Source organism: Otolemur garnettii, unplaced genomic scaffold (genome assembly GCF_000181295.1).
Source record: "Otolemur garnettii isolate 467f Iridium unplaced genomic scaffold, OtoGar3 scaffold00015, whole genome shotgun sequence".
Lineage (NCBI taxonomy): Eukaryota > Metazoa > Chordata > Mammalia > Primates > Galagidae > Otolemur > Otolemur garnettii.
This window is the reverse complement of record NW_003852410.1, coordinates 27,313,576-27,326,912: the sequence shown is the minus strand read 5'-3', so window position 1 is coordinate 27,326,912 and position 13,337 is coordinate 27,313,576. Positions and strand designations below refer to the sequence as shown.

The 13,337-nt window shown below is 36.3% G+C and overlaps 1 pseudogene; it reads right to left on the bottom strand.

The window, feature by feature from the left end:
• Positions 1–7,220: 7,220 nt before the first annotated feature.
• Positions 7,221–7,344, bottom strand: LOC111723764 (annotated as a pseudogene).
• Between the last annotated feature and the right edge of the window lie 5,993 nt (positions 7,345–13,337).

Sequence of the window (13,337 nt, the reverse complement as noted above, 5' to 3'; positions counted from 1 at the left end):
ACACTTTATAACCTATAATAGGTAATTAATAAATATTTGTGATTTAAGATAAACATAAATGTTCTACAGACATAACTTATTTTAGAAAATTATTGTTTCCAGTCACTATTTGAAGATTTTAAAACTAGAGATGTATTTTGCCATAAAATTTCCATTCCTTAAGTAGGCATTGCTAGGTTCAGTGGACTGGCCATTAATTAAAACCAAGAATAGATCATCACCAGAACGAGAGGGAGGGTGATGGGAGAAAAAGGCTAAGAGAAAAATCATTCTATTCCTGATTATTTGGTTTTCCCTATATCCTTAAGAAATAAATCTCAATAAATTAGAATAATTGAGTAAACTATTAGTGTGACCCTTAGGAAAAATGTCAAGAATATAGTCTTCATAATATAAACAAAATGAGCTTCATTTCAGGGAGTACGCATAGTGCAAGGATAACAAGCTATACTAAGAGAAGAAGGAGAGGATGATACAAACGTGATCTGACTGGGCATACTGCGTGGTGCTCATGCATTGCTCGGCCAGCCCCTGCATTTATAGCACAGCATTCAAGAGCCTCAGTTCTGCAGCCAGGTAAACTAGGATATCATCTGCCTCAGGTCTTCACTATTGGAAGTCCTCAGGGGAAATGGCTCCTCTCCTTCATGTCTGAGTGTCCCCATCTGCAAAATGGAATGACAATGGTAACTAACTCATAGAATTGATGGACATTTAAATCAAATAATGTATTTACTGAAAATGCTCAGTTAATAGTAAGTTTTTCTTTTTGTTTTCCTGTAAGTGGTGTTGCAGAAGTCAAAGACACAGTAGCCACTATAGTTTGGGGGTTGTAGTCTACTTGTGCAAGCAATAGGACATAAACCAGAGGTCAGTAAGTCAGGGGTAGATCTCATCACTACCCACTCAGCACTGAGGATGAAGCAGGTGTCCACAAGTGTGGGCCAAATCACACGCGTTATACCACAGTACCCAGAAGCCTCCCTCCAGAGCCATGGTTGAGAATGACACAACAATAAAAGGAATGACTTTGCCATGTCACAGGCCTCAGTAAACTGGCTTGACTTCATAATACCTGGAGAGAAAACTGTGAAAAGTAAATTTTCCAAATATATTATTCCTTGAAGATGAAAATGCCTTTTCCTAATTCTATGACAGCCCAAGCCCCTTCTACCATAGCAACCCATACAAATCACTTACCTGGAATCAAGGAGGCAGGAGCAGAAGGTTCTGTTTTATATCACGTGGGCTTTAAATTTTTCTTGATGGAGTATGAAGTACAGAGTTCTCCAGACATATCCATTTTCATGGTGGTAATCATTGCCTTCCACAAAAGTGGAGTGGCATCATAGGCAAAGATCCCAAGTTAGCAGAATTGTATACATTGGCCTGGCTTTCTACCAGGGGCTAATGAAACACAACATTTATGGGAAATGCAGGCAATAGCAGAGATCTTGCAGAGAAATTAGTAGAGATCAGGAATGAAAAGCAATTACTCAAACCATAGTACATTCAAGACTTTTTATTTCAACAGACCCCACCTTGGACCAAGAATACAAATGTGCAGGTTGGAAAGTTTTCCACTCCCAGCATCTATCACTTCTGTTCTTTTCACATATTTTGTTTTGCGGGGCCTACATTACACTTTGCAACCTTAATGTTCATGACCATACTGTAACAAATTAAGTAAATCAAAATATTAAACATTGGAAGGGTCTAAGTAGTGGTGGTACAAAAGAAACAATTATAGAAGGTCTTCTCCAGAAGGCACAAATTTTGCTGGGCTTCTACAAGACAAATGCAATTTGAAGAGGTTGAAAGAAAAAGAGAGAGATTGCTAAGAAAGAGAAAATGTAAGAGAAGGCACTGGGGACAAGAATGAACAGTTTAGATAGTGATTGGTTTAGCGATCAATTTGGCTAGAAGGATGTTGAGGTAGAATAGAAAAAAGCTTGGTCTTTGACCCTGAGAGCACTGAGTGCTAATCCTGTGTTCTGTGACCTTTGGCAACACATATGATCTCATTGAGTATCCATAAAATGAAGGCAACAATATTTATCATATGAAATGGGCAACGAATAACTTGTAGCATCATCTAGTAGGCCTGAAAACCCTCTTTTTTCACTTCCCATCATCAGAGAAGATACATGTTCTTTACTTGAAATTTAACATTACCAGAACCAAATTCACAACAATTTCTCACAAGCTTCGTTTCTCAAGCAACTTGGCTTATCAATAGAACGAACTCACTGTCTCTCCTGATTCAGGCTTGGAACATCTGATTGATGGCTGCCTTAAGTTTCCTTTCAAAGTGAAGACCCACTCAAATTATATCCCTCCCTTCAAAAAACTATTTGTTTGGAAATCTTTATCTCTGTTTTGTCAGTCACAATCCAAATCTGAGTCTGAATTGTTGAAAAATTTTTCCATTTCACCCTCTTGATCCCTACTTTTCTTCCCACAATTTCATCCTCCATCCCCTTGCTTGGCTTATTTTTTTCGGAATCTTTGCATAATGTGCCCTGATGATGGCTCCCTGCTTCTAGCTACTCAGTCATTCATCCATTCATCCAATAAATAGTTACTGAACACCTACCCAAACCAAAATGCTATGTTATGTATTGAAGATGCAAGGGATAAAGCATGCCTGTGAGAATCCAGTGGGGGAGAAGGAAACGGTTATAATACAGTGGTACAGAGGAGAGACAGAAATGTGGAAACAAACACTGTAGGATGAAAAGGACAAAATCTCACAGAGATGGTGCTGTATCTGAGCAGCATCTTGAACCAGGACAGGTGTTTGTCAGGCAAAAAAGTGGAAAAGGGAACTCTTTTCCTCTGAGGGCCCAAAACTAACAGAACATCTGAATTGTATATATAAAATCCCATCCATCTCTGTGAAAGAGGTCAAATGGTTTCCGTGCAGCAGTAAGTATATAACTGTATTAGCCAGGACGCAACTCTAATCTTTGACCGAGCACATTAGTGAAAGAGAAGCTGATCAGAGAAGATGCAGTGGATACAGGGATGAGTTTCTTTAGACAACTATTGGATCAGCTATGAAGGTTAAAAGGGACAGAGATTCAAGGATCAAACAAATGAAAAACAACAAATGCAAACAATGTTTCTGGCCTGGAGCCCTGACTGGCCATGGGGAGAGAAGTTTGAAGCCTTATGGTAGTGAACATACAACTTGAACCATTCGAAATAAAAATTCTCATCACAACCTCTCTTGATTCCTACAAACACTGAGGGCAGCGCAAAAGAAGGCTAAGTCTTTTGAGGGAATGTGGGCATTACCACCACCACACATTGCATGTGGATCCTTATACAAATCATTTCCTCCTTCCATTCATAAATCAAGTGGCAGAAATCAAGTCAAGATCTGTAGCTACTCAACCAGGCTGCACACATCTCTCCTCTTATGGGTGTGGTGAATCTGTTGTTGCTATTAAGATTATTTTAAGGGTATATTTTATTGCATATATTTGTACTTTACAACATGACGTTATGATATACATATAGACAGCAAAATGGTTACTATAGCAAAGAAGATTAACTTACCTATTATCTCACTTGGGTACTTCACATGTGTGACAAGAGAAGCAAAAATATACTTATTTAACAAAAATCTCTACTACAATACAATTTTATTAACTTTAGCCCTCTTCTTGTACATTAGAGCTCTGAACTTTTTCTTCTTACATAAATCTGCTTCTGAATGATTCTGAGATTTAATACTTAAAAGCAAAAACCATAGACAATATGAAGGCTTTTCAGATGTTTTCGGGGAAGCCAACAAAATATTTTATTTTAGTCCAATTTTCAGATCAAATGGATCTTTCTCACTACACTTTTTGTTTGCAGAAGGCTTGATACCACAAGCTACAAGTTGTGTGTTCTGCACAGATTAGGACAGGCCCTTAGTTATTTCTTTATCACCACGTAGCATGGTGTCTGGCATTAAAGTGTTCAACAACTTAGTCACGAGAGACAGTAGTAAATGAAATGCATATCCTGTATGAACATACTGTCATCATCTGGACGAATGAAGCCAAACATCTCATCTACGCAATGGACATCCAGTTTTATTAAGTTTTCTGGTTTTATTAAGTTTATTTGCTTCATTAATAAAATGTGGATCAGAGACTGCCTTCTGCGTAAGGTTCTGATGAAGGATCAAAAGGGTAAGGTATACAAAAAGTCTAATGGGCTTTCATTCAGTAAGTGCCAGTGATCCCAAACCAAAGGGGGAAAGGGTCCTTTTTTTGGAAATCTGAACTTAAACAATAAAGACATTTATAAATATCAAAGGGCACCAAGGAGCATCTTCAGCCTTTGGGAAACCTCCTCTAACTTACTCATGTTGGGTAAATCTTAGAGTTAAACGGTGTGACAGCCAAATGAGAAGCAGAGTGGGGGACAGGTAAAAATTCTCCAAGGGAGAGAAAAGAGATAAAAGAGTTAGGAATCTCCCCACCTGCTGCCCCGGCCAGCAGTCCCACACCCATCCTTACCACAGCTTTATCTTGACCATCTCCCCAGCAAATCATTCATCAAATCCAAGTGACACATACATGTGTGTGCCTATGTATGGAGTTTTCAGGTAAATTTATACAGAACTTTGTATCACTCCTTATGACTCTATATAGCAATATGAATAATGGATTGAAGCCTTAAAACAAATTTAATCATGTTAGAGTTCTGCTTATATGTCAAGTAATGGCTAAAATTTATGGAGTGCGCAACTAAGCCCTGTATGCTAGACGCTGTTTTAAATGTCTCATTTATTCTTGTGACTCTATGACAAATGTACTGCTCTTACCCCCACCTTGAAGATGAATACACTTGGAGATGTAGAGGAATTAAATAGTTATTCCAAGGGTATATAGCAAATAAATAAATAAATAAATAAGTGGTAGCTACCACTGGGTTTTAACTATGTCACTACAAAGACTCAGGGCTGGGTATTTTCTCTGTCCCCATCGCTGCATTCTGCTCCACCCTGCCCTGCACCCCACAGGCTGGCCACTTGGGACTACAGAAAGCTTCCTTGGCCCTCTTGGCTTCAGGTTGACTTTGAGTGGCAGGACCCAGGAAGTGAGAAGGAGGGAAGGGTAGGTCACGGTATTTGTTCCTCTGGTCTCTTCCTAGGAAGAGTCCTAGGAAGTCCCCTCAGTCTGGCTTCCTCAAAGGAAGGTTAATGTCCTCTCAAAGCTGGCACCTCTCTACACCTCTCCTCTTTGTGGTTCCCATAACTGTTTCCATGCCTTGTCCCTAGGTCAAGAGCTCATAATAGCTCTGTCATTACTGCCCAGTTTATACACTGTCTCCTGTGGTTTCCCTACACATGGCCTACAACTTCATGAATAGTCTCATTGTGAATAAATTCTTCAATGTGTCCTGATTTCAATGAGCCATCTAATTCCTGTTGGGCCCCTGTTTGATACAGCCTTTGAAATGCCTTCAGTCTAGGAATGACAAAAGAACACTGTTCTCCAAACATTCCGGGCTCTTCAACAGCTCTGTGACTAAGCACTTCATGCTGAAGATCAGCAAAAGTCTTTTCCCCACTTTTCTTGCTAGTGAATCTCTAGTTCCTTTGTGATTTCTCAAAGCAGCTCTTCTAATCAACCCTCCTGTGACTTCTCCCTTCTTTGGGGGCAGAATAACAGTCTCTGTGAGTTTCTAAGCATCTACAATTTTAACGGTGTAGTATATTATATACACAGTACTCAGTAGATGAAAAGAAAATGATCAGTAAATGGTTAAGTGAATATATTGGGATTAAACATATTCTTTATTCAGTTCTACCCATTGCATCAACATTGTAGCCATTCCATTTTGGGACACAGGAGACCATACAAATATGTGATGGTTAATATTGTGTCACCTTGACTAGGCTAAAGGATGCCCAGATAACCAGTAAAACATTATTTTTGGATATGTGGTCTGTAGGGTGTTTACAAAAGAGATTACCATTTTCACTGATGGACTGAGTGAGACATATATCCCTCCCCAATGAGGTTGGGCATCATCTAATGCACTGAGAGCCTCAAGAGAACAAAAAGGAATTCACTTTCTACTTGAGCTGAGACAGCCATCTTCTCCTGCCCTCAGGCCTGTGGGCTTGGACTAAATTACATCACTAGCTTTCTTAGCTCTCCAGCTTGCAGATAGTAGATCCTGGGACTTTGTGGCCTCCATAACTATTTAATAGGTAAGTCAATTCCTCTAAATCAATCCCTCTTTCCCTTTTATGTGTTTATAATATATATATGATAGAACCAATACATATACATATATATGATAGAACTGATAGGAGGTATTTTATATATGTCATATATGTATGAATACATATATATACACACTTATACATATATATGACACATATACATATATATACATATATGATATATATATATATATATAATATCTCCTATTGTTTCTATCTTTTTTGAGAACCATGACTAATCAAAGTATAAAATACCAAAACCTCTAAAATTGGGATCTTTCTGTTAAACCAAAATCCAATATGCACTTAATATTTCTCTATGAAAAATGCATCAAGAGAAGAGGGAAGGCATGTAACAAGATATGCTTTGAATGTAAGTTTGCAGGTTATTTGTTTTCTTTAATAACTTGGTTTACTGAAAATAATATTAAACCTTTAAAAAATGAAAGTTGACTTTTCAGTAGTTTAATATATAGCAGTTGAGTTTTAAATTCCATCACAATTCACTGGTTTAAATATATCTTAAGACCATTTACATAATGCATTAAAACAGTAACAGATTCAAACTTACTTAAGTAGTCTAATAACTCATTAAAACAATTCTTCTGTTAAGTCATCACATATTTCTTCTTTCAATACATAATTCATTTCTCATTAGTTATTTCCAAAGATGGTTGACTACTGTCGTAAACCCCCTTCTGTTCTTAAAACTTATGGGGCCATCTCTTTCAGAGCAAAATATCTAACACTTACATGCAGACTTTCAAAGATTTAACATTGGTCTTAGCTCTTAAGATGTATTATTAAGATACAGTTGCTCAGAAAGTCAACTCCTGTTCTAATGTTTTTAAGTGACTTGACTCTGAATGGTTAGTAACTTTACTTAGCTCTCAATGGATTTAATTATGGAACTTTTTCCTCTTCTCATGAAAATACATAACAATAAAATATATTTGATTAACAGCTTAATCCATGCATCATGTAGCATTAATAGATGCTAAAGCTTCCTTGAAAGTTATCATGGCGGGGTATTAGGAAAAGTTTTCAATTAGTAATAATCTCATCTCAGATAAACATCATTGGCTACAATATTGCCACTGTGCAAAGTTGCTAATACTTCTTTGAAGGGTACTTTATATTTACAAATCATTTTGCTTCCACGTAATGGCCCAAATACTGGTGCTCTGCTAACACATACCTATGCATTTGAAAATGAATAGCTATTGCTTTCCATTATTTATTTGCATTTTAAGAAATGAGCCCTCAAGAATTCTTACAAAAGATGCAAAGTCTTTACTTTTTTTATTCCTGAATAGTAACCCATGGTATACCTGCAGAGACTTGGAGAACATTCTATAAGTATCTCAAGAATGGAAAAGAAAGCATCTCATGTACTCAATCTATGTTGAAACTAGTAGATCAATAACTATAGGCTCTCAGAAGAGAAAAACACAACTAAATTCAAGGAGAGAGAGGGAAGAGGATTTGGTAAATTCCCACCTAACCGGACAATATAGAGGTATATGGCACATTTCCTGGGTAAAGGACCCAATTTCTTCTCAGACTTTACCTTACAAAAGTGAACAATGTAACCTAATCATGAACTCTCATATTAAAGAACAAAAAAGAAATATTGCAAGGATAGTTTTTTGAGAAAATAAATCTTATAAATTTCTTTTTTATATTGAGCTTAATTTTTATAAAAGTAGAAGGAGCTATATTCAGTTAATATACTATATGCTAAGACTTTTTTCACACATGTCTCAATTGATCCTTGTTATATGGTTTGAATGTCTCCTCCAAAATTCATGTTTAACTTTGATTGTAGGAGGTAGTTATCTCAAGAATGGCACTGTTATAAAAGAGAACTCTGTCTTGAACAAGCTTCCTTTCCCTTTGGGTTTCTACCCTTCCATCATGGAATAATCCTCCTGATCATGCTTTTGAATTTCCCAGCCTACAGAATCATAAGATTAATAAACATTTTGTTTTGTTTTCTTTTCTTTTCTTTTTTGAGACAGAGTCTCACTCTGTTGCCCTAGGCTAGAGTGCTCTGGCATCATAGCTCATAGTAACATCAAACTTCTGGGCTCAAGCAATCCTTTTGCCTCAAGCGTGCAGGTAGCTAGGACTACAGGTTGCCACCACTATGCTAAGCAGGTTTTTTCTATTTTTAGTAAAGATGGGGGTCTTGCTCTTACTCAGGCTGGTCTTGAACTCCTGAGCTCAACCAATTCACCTGCTTCAGCTTTCCAGTGTGCTAGGATAACAGGTATAAGTTACTGTGCCTGACCACATCTTTTTTCTTTATAGATTATCCAACCCGTAATATTCTGTATAGCTGCAGAAAGTAGCCTAAGACAATCCTATAGCTAGCAACACTATCAGACAAGGTCAGAAAGATTAAGTGTAAGGTGACCAGATGTCCTGCTTTTGGCAGACAGTCCCAATTTTTAGCAATTTGTCCCATGTCCTGTGGTGTTTTTAAAAAGTCTCAATGTTTGTAAAGAATGCACGACAAGCTAGGGAATGGCCAGAGACCTGGAAGGGAATAAACGGGTTTCAACTGCCATGTGGCTATTTCACCAGGATATGAGTTTTATATTATTTTGTTAATTTTACAATGTTATGAGAGGACAAAAGTGACTCCATTTTGTAAAAAACCTGCCACTGAGTAGCTTATAGGAAGTCTCCTCCTACAGAAAGCCCCCAGTCCCAGGAAATTCCACAAATTCCATGAAACCTTTGTCCCTCCTGGATCCCAGCCAATCAGACCAACCCCTGTGACGTCTGGTAGCAATGTTCACCTGCATTTTATTCTATCCCATAATATGCAACTCTTATAAAGAAAACAGATGATAGAGGCAGAGTTCTCAGCCAAGACCTGCCTACTGGGTCGGGTCCCTGAGAGCCCAGGCTTGAGCTTGAATAAAGACTCTTTCTTTGTTTTTGCATTGGACTTGGCTCCCTGGTGGTTTTGGGGGGACTTTGTGATCTGGGCACAACAGTTCAACTTTAATAATAACAAATAATTGTTAAGAACTGATTATTGAGAACAGCTTATCAAAGTTTACATTGTTGATCAGTTGTTAGAATTCGACCACCATTGTTTGAACTTAATGAACAATGGCATTTTTTGGCATTTTTTGGCATTGGCAACTACGAAAACATTTTGTAACTGTCTCTCAGATGATACACATAGTACTGCATGCTAGTGCTAGTTAAACTAAACAAGTGATGTCAACAAATCAGCTATTCAGATAATTTAGGTAAGTAATTTATTTATTTATTTCATGAATTTAGCAGACAGTACTTGTATTATTTATATTTTATAGTGATGGCAAAAAGTTTAACACCGGCCTTGAAAGTGACACTTATGACTTAAGAGGTATCATTATTAAAAAAATATATGATAAAGAAAAGGTTAAATCTTGGGCATCAGCAAAAATCACAATAGAGAACAAATGGTTAGAAATATTTCATCATTTGAAACAAACCATGTTCCATACAATAATGCACTAAAAATTGTGGCATATGCACTGTCCTTACCAGGAACTAATGCTGCGGCTGAACGTGTTTTTTCTATGGTAAATAAAGTGTGGACATCAGAAAAATCACAATTAAGTGTTGAGACTTTGAAAGCCATTTTATGTGTGAAATATAATTTAACAAATTCTTGTGAAAATTTTCATGACCTTTTAAACAACAACAGCAATCTACTAAAAAAATTCACTCAAATGAGAAATATACCAAAGAATAAAACAATACTATACATAATTTTTTAATGTATTATATTTGTAAATTATATTTATATTGAAATTAAAATGTATATATTACAATACTATTTTTGCGTTCTATGAAAATTTTTGTTGCTCCATATAGACCAAATTTTTAATTAAGAACCACCATCCCACCACCCCACCCCCGGTCAATGGTGTCCCACTTTACCAATGTTAAAATCTGGTCACCTTAGCTAAAGGCCTAGCTGAAGGTCACACAGTTAACAAGTGACTGAGTCTCTGACTCCCACTCCCATATTCTTCCCATATATCATGCTGTCTATCCAGGTACCCTGAGACTATACCTATGCCACATGATACGTTCAACCTAAGTTTTTTGTTTTGTTTATTTTTGCCCCTTTATATTTTTTCTCTGAGGAGTGAGAAAGAAGAAAAGGAGAGATTTTTATGTTATTCCATTATCACTGGTCCTACCAAGAGCGAACTTATCTATAAAATAAACTTGACCTTCTCCTCCAAAATACAAAATGCTCATAGACTCTAGACTGGCCCTTCCATTTTCATTCTCTGAGGATCAATATTGTTAATGTTTTATCATTAGTTCTTTTCAATTAAGTCAGGTCATAATCCTGTCTGGACATTCAGCTCCCAGATGAATGGTTTCAACTATCCCAGGGGGTTGTTTCTCAATCAGAAGCCAATGCCCTAGGACCAAATAGCTAACATTCCTCAAAGTCTCTCCAAATTATTTTCTGAAAAGAATTCAAGGAATATTCAATGTTAGAGAATTTTCAAAGGAATAATTTTTTTTTAATGGAAGGGGAATTTTGCTCCTTTTTAAAGACACTGGTAAGTCTAAGCAAACTTTTATTGTAAAAAATGCACAAGAGGTGGGAAAAAACTCAAACCAAATTCTACAGCAACAAATTAACTCTTCCTGATTATGTCCACAGTCAAAATACATCTGATGTGTTTGACACCCTTCTTTCCTCTATGAACAAACTTGCCTTGATTTAGTATTCAAAATCACAGAAATTTTAGTTCACTATTTCACTGCCTATTGTTTTTAGAACTTTTTTAAATAACTAAAGTAAAAGTTACATAGAAAGAAATATAAAGATTTTGCAATGGATGAGTTTTGACAGATGTATACACACATAAAATTATGTGGATACATACTTTCATTTGGGGGTGGTGGTAAATATCAGGGAGTAAAAAGGCTAGCTCATAAAGTTTTTTCTTGAATTAAAAAAAAAAAAAAAACCTAAGGAACTGTTTTCCAAAGTGGTTGTACCATTTTATATCCTTACTGACAATGTTAAGTATTTGTATTGCACTATAATCTTTTAAATTATAGCTCTTCAAGTGGATATAAAGAGGTTTTTTTATTTCTGTTTAATTCTGTATTAATATTTTATACTTTCATGATATTGAACACCTGTTAGTAAGCTTATTGGTCATTTGAAAATATATATTATATATATTCAATTATTTATTTGGGGTATGTGTTGAATTCTTTTGCTGTTTATGTTGCCATTAATTGGGTTGTTTTTCTATTTTTCAGTATTAAAGTCTAGGGATATTAATATGTATGAGATGCAGTTTGGATATTTGTTGCCTTCAAATCTTATGCTGAAATTTGGTCCCCATGGCTGTAGGTGGGGCCTGGTAGGGAGTGTTTGGATCATGAGGGCAGATCCTCATGAATGACTTGGTGCCCTCCCTCTGGTAGTGAGAGAGTTCTCCCTATCACTTCATGGGAGAGCTGGTTATTTTAAAGAGCTTTGCATCATCACTCTCACCTTCGCTTGCCATGTGACACACCTGTTCCCCTTTAACCATCAGCCTGGATTAAAATCTCCCTGAAGCCCTCAGTAGAAGCAGATGCTGGCACGCTGCTTCTTCCATAGCCCCCAGAACTATGAGCTAAATAAACCTCTTTTTAAACATAAATTACCTAATCTCAGGTATTTTCTTTATAGCAAAGAAAAACCCAGTGACACTATGTATACACACACATATTCTGGGTACTTGTCTTTTGTCATAAATATATATATATATTTTTACAAGTATTATCTTCCAGTCTAGAGCTTGCCAAAACATTTTCTTAACTGGGTATTTTTGATAAGGGAAAGAGTTAAATTTTAATAAAGTTCAGTTTATCAACTTTTTGTCTTTTATATTTCACATTTATGTGTTCTTTAAGAAATCTCTTTCTTTCCTATGTTCTTGAAGACACTTTTTCTAGATTTTTTCTCAAAATTTTATAGTGTTGGCTTTTCTATTTAAATCTGTGATTTTGAAATAATTCATAATTTTTTAGCTTTTTTTCTTTGTTTAGATTTGACAATTTCTATTGATATGGCTCAAAGGTCACTGACCTCTTATCACACAGAATCAAATTGACTATAAATTCCATGCAGTATATTTTTTATTTCAGCAATGGCACTTTTCAATTCTAGAATTTCCATTTGATTCTTTTTATAGTTGTCATTAAGTAAGATTCCTCATTTGTTCATGCAGACAATTTTCATTTTCTCCTTTAAGTTCTTGAATGTTATTGTAATAGCTGTGCCAACTCAGTAGCTTGGTCATCTCCGCACGTGTGCCCAGTGACTGCTGGTTTTCTCCATTGAGTATCTTCTCCACATGTCCTGTCATCATGGGGTGTCTGGATTACCTTTTCTTCCCTTATAGGTATTGAGTATTGTTCTGGCAGTTATTTAAATTCCTGTCAGATTCTCTACACTTTCATGTTTGTTTCTATACTAAGTTAGAGTAGGTCTTTTTGATTTTATTTTTAGTTCTAAGGACATATTCTCATTTTAGATTTTTATTTTCTTAAGGTGTGTCTCTCTTATGGTGTCAATGGAGTGTCTAAGCTGTTGAGCAAGACCTTTCCCCTCTGGCTATAAGACTCCAACATTTTTCAGCACTGTGTGAGCTTCAGTACCACTGATAAGCATTCGGCTTACTAGGCATTGGAAAGTCCCACTCTGTATATCATAGCCCCATCATTAGCCAATGACACATGGGAACCCTCATGTAACCAATACGAAAACAGCCTCAAGAGTATTTTACAGAACATCTTTTAAGCCATGGGTTTCTGTGTAGGGGGGTGTGTGGAGGGGTGGGAACAGTCAGGAATAACCATATTGGCAATAATTTCTAAGATATACAAAAAATTTGCAACGTATCTGTATTTTTTCTAATAGACGAAAACATCTGTTATGGTAGTAAGTGAATCACAGCCTATGTCTGACAGCTTGGAATCTTAATTCTTCATACATAGTGCCTTTTTTTTTCATAACATATAAGAGGAAGAGCCATTAGAAAAACTTATGTCATCTGCATTAAGCTTA